The following is an 8,901-nucleotide window of genomic DNA, read 5'->3' on the forward strand; positions in this document are numbered from 1 at the left end:
TCTACCTTTGCAGTAGTAGGTAGTGTGTTCAGACTTTTATCTTTAAAGTAGTTCAGTAATTCATCGTTACATTGCCCCCCTCTTAGGATTGTTCGTCCCGAACAACTCCATTGCTTCTATCACCATTATAACGATGTAAACGGTCACAATGAACTACCTTTAGTTTGCCTCTTACCCCTCTTTGTATACGGTAAACCACGTCGTTAATTCTGGTTATTACTGTGTAAGGGCCTTCCCAGTTTTGTTGTAGCTTCGGTGATAGTCCCTTTTGTCGGTGGGGATTGTAAAACCACACAAGTTCTCCTTCTTGATACCCTGTTGCTGTCGCTCGTGCGTCATATCTTGTTTTCATCCTGTCACTAGACGCTTTTATATTTGTCCTTGTCCGTTGGTGAATGTCAGCCAGTGTTCCTTTCAGGTTATCTACGTACTCATCCATTTCATGTGGCTCGTTTGGAACACTTCCAAATTTTATCTCACTTGACAGACGTATTGTTGAGCCAAATAGGACTTCCGATGGTGTATGTCCAGTAGAACTATGTGTTGCACTTCTATAAGCCATCAAGAATAATGGAATATGTCGGTCCCAGTCTCGTTGATTATCATTGACTACTTTTGACAGGTGTTCCTTGAGTGTCCTGTTAAATCGCTCAACCATCCCATCAGATTGTGGATGAAGCGGTGTTGTTCGCGTCTTCTTGATGCCAAGGAGTGAGCAAACCTCTTGAAAAATCTTAGATTCGAAGTTCCTTCCTTGGTCGGAATGAAGTTCCATGGGTACTCCGAACCTGCTCACCCAATGAAAGACAATCTTATCCACAACTGTTTTGGTTTCCTGGTTTGGAATGGCAAATGCCTCAGGCCATTTGCTGAAGTAGTCCATCACTACAAGGATGTATCGATTTCCGTTGTTGGTTTCGGGAAAAGGACCTGCTACGTCTATTGCAATTCTCTCAAAAGGTGCACCCACATTGTACTGCTGCATCTTGCTTTGGATTTTTCTAGCTGGTCCTTTGCTAGCGGCACAAGTATCACATTTTCGGCACCACTTTTCAACGTCTTCTCTCATACGCAACCAGTAAAATTGCTGTCGTAGCTTTTCCAGCGTCTTGTTGATGCCTAAATGGCCTCCAGAAGTTCCACCGTGCATCTCTCGGAGAACATCATTTATCTTTGACTGAGGTACGACTAGCTGCATTACATAGGATTTACCATCTGCGGATTCCCACTTACGCCTGAGTAGCCCTTCTTGCACATGAAGTGAGTCCCATTGTGCCCAATATGCTTTTAGAGTGGGGCTTCGGTCGGAGATGTCGGCCCATTCTGGTTTCTCTTGATGTTCCTTCCATGCAAGGATGGGTTCGATGTCCGAATCTTCCTGTTGGGCCATTCTGAGTTCTTCATTACTCCAGCCGCAAATGGGATCAGCTCTCGTTCTTCTAACAGCGACAACTTCCTTTTCTTCTAGTCGTGTGCAATGTTTGCAGTCTTGCTTGCACGGGCGCCGAGATAATGCGTCTGCATTTGAATGCAGTTTTCCTCTTCGATGTTGAATCTGACATTGATACGTCTGAAGTATCTCGATCCATCTTGCTACTTGACCCTCTGGATTTTTGAAGTTCAAAAGCCAATTTAGTGCACCATGATCTGTGCGAAGAAGGAACTTCTGTCCATAGATGTACTTATGGAAGTGCTTTGTTGCCAATACTAGAGCTAGAAGTTCCCTTCTGGTCACGCAATAGTTTCTTTCTTGTTTCGAGAGTACCTTGCTGAAATAGGCAACGACCTTTTCTTCTCCGTCATGAACTTGCGATAAAACAGCACCAACTCCAACATTACTTGCATCTGCGTCAATGATGAATTGTTTGCCTGGAGTCGGATAGGCCAGCACAGGAGCTTCACATAACCGCAGCTTCAGTTCCTGAAAGCTTTTCTCACACTCACCTGACCATTTAAAGGGTTTACCCTTCTCCGTAAGTTGGTGCAAGCTTTTGGCGATTCTCGCAAAATCCTTCACAAATCGTCGATAGTACGTTGCCAGACCGAGGAAACTCCGAAGTTGATGCTTGTCCTGAGGGGTTGGCCAGTTCTTCACAGTGTCAACTTTTTCAGGATCAGTCTTCACTCCTTGGGATGAGATGATATGCCCCAAATATTTAACCTCGGTCTTGAAAAGTGCACATTTCTTTGGATTCAACTTAAGATGTGCTTCTCGTAGCCTCTGGAATACAGCCTTTAGGTTTTCACAATGGTCATCAAATGTTTTTCCGTAAACGATGACATCATCCAAATAGACTAGGCAAGATTTCCAGGTTAATCCATTCAAAACGCACTCCATCAAGCGCTCAAAAGTAGCTGGGGCATTGCATAGCCCAAACGGCATGACATTAAACTGCCACAGACCATTTCCTGTGGAGAAAGCCGTCTTCTCCCGATCTTCTGGATGGATTTCTACCTGCCAGTAGCCACTCTTCAAATCCAAAGTCGAAAACCATTGTGCTCCTTCCATTGCATCTAGAGTATCGCTGATTCTTGGCAGTGGGTAGCTGTCTTTCTTCGTCACATCATTCAGCCTGTGGTAGTCGACACAAAATCGAGTGCTTCCATCCTTCTTTTTGACGAGAACTACCGGTGATGCCCAAGGGCTTTTGGAATTTTCGATTAGCCCGTCTTTCTTCATTGTTGTTATCATTTCTTCAACTTCACCTTGTTTGGCCAACGGGAGACGTCTTGCTGGTTGACGAATCGGCCTAGCATCTCCTGTATCGATTCGATGCTGCACCAGTTGTGTCCGGCCGTATTGCCCGCTGGGTGAAGAGAAAATATCAGCATATTCGTGAAGAAGACTTCCCGCAACATTAAGCTGATGTTGACTCAAGTTGTCTGATTTGAGAATTTGTTTCTTTAGTTTCTCCGAGTTCATAGTCATCTGTGTATCCACCTCGTTGATCTTAGTTATTGCGGCCACAGATTCACATTGCCCAACAACTTCTCCTTTCTTAAGCTTGATTGGGTACGGTTTGATGTTAAGTATCCGTACAGGTACCATGTTGTTCTTTGGTGCCACAAGAGTCTTCCCGATGATGATGTTTTGGGAACTTTGTTCAACTTCTGGCTCAACCATGAGGTATCGATGGCTTCCAATATTCCCCTTTAGTTTCGTCCACACAAAAACTTCTGAAGAAGGAGGCAGGCACATGTCTTCTTTGATGACAGTTCTAATTGTTGTTGAATTTTCGTTGCCATAGACCATTGGGATCTCCACATTTCTGTATTTCAGGACTTGATTACCTATATCCAAAATGATTTCATGGTCCTTCATGAAGTCGATTCCAATGATGCACTCGTCACATATATCTGCCACCAAAAACACATGCGAAAACTCTAGTTCTGCCATACGGATCGTAAGACGAACTTCACCGTACACCCTTGCTGCTTCTCCTGTGGCTGTCTTCAGACGGTAGCTGTTGGTGTTATGTAGCCATGTCATCTTCACCAAGTCTCTTCGTACAATAGAGGCGGTGGCACCGGTGTCAATTGTAGCCACGTGTTGTTTGTTGTTGATGGTCGCCTCCACTGTCAGACTTTTGTTGTCTCGTTTAGTCTGTGAGACTTGAATTGTGGTTCTGGGGCCATCGATACCAGTAACCAGCTTCTGTCCCTCGAAGTTGGTTCTTACTCGTTTTCCCGAATGGGAATCAAGATGAGCATGAGTGTTAGTTGTATCGCTTACCTGTTGTTGGGCAATATTCCTGTTTCCACAGTGTTCGCAAGCAGTTCTTCTTGGTGGCAATCTGCACTGCCGCTGGAGATGTCCTGTCTTGTTACAGTTCCAGCATCGAGCAGCTCCGTCTCGCTGGTTTCTTTGGAACGCGAGTTTTTGACAAGAGCATTCTTCCACTGCAACTTCTCTTACCCGATGAACGCCTTGAGAAGCCTGTTCTGCTGCTTCCATAGTCAGTGCAAACGCTAATGCTTCAGGAAGAGAACGTTTTCCAGCTGTTCGAATTGCTCGCTGAAGATTTATATCAGATACAGCACGTACAAAGGCTTCTGTCGCAAACTGATTGATAATGTCGTCTCCTGCTGTCGGATATGCCAGATGAGCCAACCTTTCAATATCTGCTTGAAGTTGTTGCAGAGTTTCTCCTCTTTTCTGGACTCTTGTATTGAGTTGGACGCGGAAGACTTCCTGCATATGGCCATCTCCAAAGCGTTTTTCAATGACCTGGACAAGAGCGTTAAAGTTACCATTCTTTTCTGGTGGTAAAGTTTGTAACAACTCAGCAGCAGGACCTCTAAGAGCAAGAGTCAGCGCTATACATTTGTCTTCGTCATCCCAGCCATTTGTTGTGGCAGCTGCCTCAAACTGTTTCTTGTAGATCGACCAAGAACTTTGTCCATCAAAGGTTGGTGGATGCATTTCTTTCTTCTTTAAATACTCACCAGAACTTTCTCGCACCTTAATTTTTCGAACCTTGTCAAGTTCTTCGGTAAAACTTTGCATTTTCACTTCCATTCCTTTCAATTTGTCATCGAATTTTATTTCTACTTTCTCGAGTTTTTCTTCAACTTTCTCGAACTTTTCTTGAGATTGTTTTTCAACACCTTTGATGGAAGCATCAAGAGCAATGAACTTGTTCTCGATAGCATCAAGCTTACCTTCGATGAGGTTTTTCTGTTCATCTAGAAGGTTCTTCTGGGTTTCCAATTTTTGGAGAAGATTCTGTTGTTCACTCTTTTGCTCGGTACGTTGTGCCTCAATTTTTTCGAGAACACTACTCTGTTGTTTTTCTAATTGTTCTCTCTGTTCCTTGCGTTGTGTCTCTATTTGTTCGAGAAGATTCTTCTGTTCATCCTTTTTTTCTTTACGTTGTTGTTCCATTTGATCTTTCTGTTCTTCAAATTTTGCAAGGAGAACAGCCATCATGGATGACATATCGGAACTAGTACTTACTCGTTCTTCCATCATTTCAACTTCGAATTGAAATGTATCCAAATCTTCGTTTTTCTGGGTTAAATAATCCTGTAGACGAATAATGAGATCATTTTTTGATCCAGCAGTAGGAAGACCTCGCTTAGTTAATTCCGCCTTCAACTCAGTCAAACTTAACTGATTTAGTGTTTTACCCATTTTAACTTTTCAAAACGCGAGCACTTCTACTTATTTCAAAATGTTTTACACTTTGTTTATTGTTAAAACACACGCGCACTTTTTATTTTATTCGCGAAATTATCTGATTCGCACAAATAAATAAGTTTTATTCCACTTTTCTGACACCAATGTAACGTTTTATTCCGGGTTCACAATAAAACTTATTTAATTTCCACTTATATTTCCGTTCAAATAAGAACACACTTTATTTCAACTCAATTTACTTTTATTATTCGCTCAAACAAACACACTTTTAAATCACTTTATTTACTACTAACAATTCGCAACACTTTATTTCACTTTGTACTGTACTCTTTCACTTTCAAGATTAAACTGTCCCCGGTCGGTGTCTACGCTGCCTTTTATACCGGAATCTCGAGACTCGAGAACGTCCTCGAAGGCTCTCGTCCCTGTCTCTCGAAACTTCCTTTCCAGGAAGGGCACTTCATACTTCCAGTCTAGTGGGATATTTTGAGATGTGTTCAGTGTGGGATATTTTGAGATGTGTTCAGTGAGATACTTTTAGATGTGTTCAGTGGAACACCTTTAGATGTGTTCAGTGAGATATTTTTCTTAATTACTAAAGGTCCGTTCACATTTCTACCTTTGCAGTAGTAGGTAGTGTGTTCAGACTTTTATCTTTAAAGTAGTTCAGTAATTCATCGTTACAATATTTATAAGGTTAAAATTCATAAGGTGCTGTGCATTCAGCAATATAAAAGTATTTATAAAAAATATGAAATCTCAAAAACCTAATAAATATCAATAATTATATATTATTCTTTTTTCTTTGTATTGCATGATAGACCTGAAACAATTCTTGATCGGTGGGCAAAAGACACAATTTCACTACTGGTCGTAGAATATCTCCTTGTTGAGTTTTAAGTGTTACAACGCGTACCTTTCCATCGTTCCCTGGGTGAACAGCCACAACTTTTCCAAGACGCCATTGAGTGGGTGGCAAATTTTCATTGCGAACAGCCACAATGTCTCCAATTTCAACATTACGTTTAGGAAATTTCCACTTTGTTCTTCGCTGAAGATCAGTTAAATATTCTTCCTTCCATCGCTTAGAAAAGGAGTGTAAAATTTGTTGAACTATTTGCCAACTCTTTAGGGTGGTACTTTCACCAATTTGTCTTTCAGGTAAGGAAAGCAAAGGTGAACCTTTTAAGAAATGACCTGGTGTTAAGGGTAAAGATTCGAAAGGATTTTCACTTATTGGAAAAATAGGGCGGGAATTCATACAAGACTCAATTTTGACGAGCAATGTAGAGAACTCTTCAAAAGTTAGCTTGGAGTTTCCAACAACTTTCTTAAAATGAGTTTTAAAGGACTTTATTCCGGCCTCCCAAAGGCCGCCCATATGAGGAGAACCTGGTGGGATAAAGTTCCATTTCAAATTCCTAGGCAAGTACGATTTTTCAGCTTCCGAGGTTGAGTCTGCCAAAGCCTTTCGAAGCTCATTAGTGAGGACTTTATTAGCAGCGACGAAATTAGTACCATTATCGGAAAATAGTTGTTGGGGCACACCCCTTCGTCCTACAAATCTATCGAGAGCTGCCAAAAACGAGTCAGTGGAGAGACTTCCAACTGCTTCTAAATGTACAGCTTTTGTACAGAGGCAAATAAAGAGACAAGCATAACCTTTTATGGCTTGATAGAACCGACCCTTCTGAACCTTTAGTTCAAAGGGGCCAGCGAAATCCAAACCTACGTGGCACAGTGGTGCCATTTGACGTTTTTGGCGACAAAATTCATTTGCACGGCCATTTCTGGACGAAAAGTCATGAAATTTGGTACACTGAATGATTATAGTATGGAGAATACGAAAAGACTGCCAACTTTTTTTTATTCAAAATGGCGGCTCCAAAATGGCGGAAAGAATGAGGGTTAAAATAGAATTTTAATTTTCAAAACAGTATATAAGCTAGAAATTGGGCTAAATTCATGTCAAAAAGGTGTTAGATTTAAGATTTAGAACTCATAGATTCATATTCGTTACAAAAAAATCAAAAAAATTGAGAACAAAGTCCAAAAAATGCCAATTTAGTAAAACACACTTTAAGACCTCTAATTACGCTATTTCATGCATTTTTTTTTAATTTATCACAATTTTGGGATCTCTTCTATTTATGTTTCATAAGAAAATTGAAAATATTGGGGTTATATGGTTGCCAACTATGTTTTTAAGTAAATATAAGAAAACATGATATAATGAAAAGTTTCAATGTTCAATAAAACTGGGAATTTATTTTTTCCGTAAACCAAAATATACTTTTCTAATAGATTTTAGCGTTTTCAATTCAAATCCGGAGTCAAAAAAAATCTATGACGTCACGTTTCAAAGATAAAAATTAATTTTGATCTGCTTATATCTCGAAAACGTGACGTCATAGATTTTTTTTGACTCCGGATTTGAATTGAAAACGCTAAAATCTATTAGAAAAGTATATTTTGGTTTACGGAAAAAATAAATTCCCAGTTTTATTGAACATTGAAACTTTTCATTATATCATGTTTTCTTATATTTACTTAAAAACATAGTTGGCAACCATATAACCCCAATATTTTCAATTTTCTTATGAAACATAAATAGAAGAGATCCCAAAATTGTGATAAATTTAAAAAAAATGCATGAAATAGCGTAATTAGAGGTCTTAAAGTGTGTTTTACTAAATTGGCATTTTTTGGACTTTGTTCTCAATTTTTTTGATTTTTTTGTAACGAATATGAATCTATGAGTTCTAAATCTTTAATCTAACACCTTTTTGACATGAATTTAGCCCAATTTCTAGCTTATATACTGTTTTGAAAATTAAAATTCTATTTTAACCCTCATTCTTTCCGCCATTTTGGAGCCGCCATTTTGAATAAAAAAAAGTTGGCAGCTTTTTCGTATTCTCCATACTATAATCATTCAGTGTACCAAATTTCATGACTTTTCGTCCAGAAATGGCCGTGCAAATGAATTTTGTCGCCAAAAACGTCAAATGGCACCACTGTGCGTGGGTGAACGGAAACGAATAGTTTACCCTTTCTGGTGGGAGTGTTCCCATCAACTGGGTTTGAAGATCCTTTTTGTGCAAAACACAAACCATGCAACGATTTACACAGAATTTTATTAAGTTTTTTAATTTTGGTATCCAAAACTCTTTTCGCATTAAGTACAAAACTTGTTGGTTCCCTCCATGTAAGGAAATTTTATGGACAAATCCAACCAACAATTTTGATAATGGACATGCATATGGCAAAATAATGGGGAATTTTTCGTTATAACTCAAATTTGCATTTGTTAAACGACCGTTTACTCTAATTATAAAGTCAGAGTCTAGGGAAGGGTTAAGAGTCAAAATTGAACTATTTTTACTCAATGGTTTTGAGTTATAAAGAGCTTTGAACTCTTCACTAAAATAGAGGCGTTGTGCTAGTATAACTAGGCGGGTTTTAACAAAAACTATTTCATGATTGCTTAAATTTTTAGAAAAGTATCTATAGGGATAGAACCTTTTTCTTTTGGGAGAAGCGAGATTGATAAATCTAAAGCAATAGGCTATTACTTTTACAGCGCGAGCATAACACGAAAATCTTTTCAAAATATCATGACTGAAATTTTGATGCACAACGAAGCTTTTTATTTGTTTTATTTCAAGATTCCAATCGGAGCCCTCTTGAATTTTTGTTACTGGCCAAGTTTCCTTTGAAAACTTTAACCAACTTGGACCGTGCCACCATTGGGTATTATT

The sequence above is a fragment of the Episyrphus balteatus genome, chromosome 1 (genome assembly GCF_945859705.1).
Source record: "Episyrphus balteatus chromosome 1, idEpiBalt1.1, whole genome shotgun sequence".
Taxonomy (NCBI): Eukaryota; Metazoa; Arthropoda; class Insecta; order Diptera; family Syrphidae; genus Episyrphus; species Episyrphus balteatus.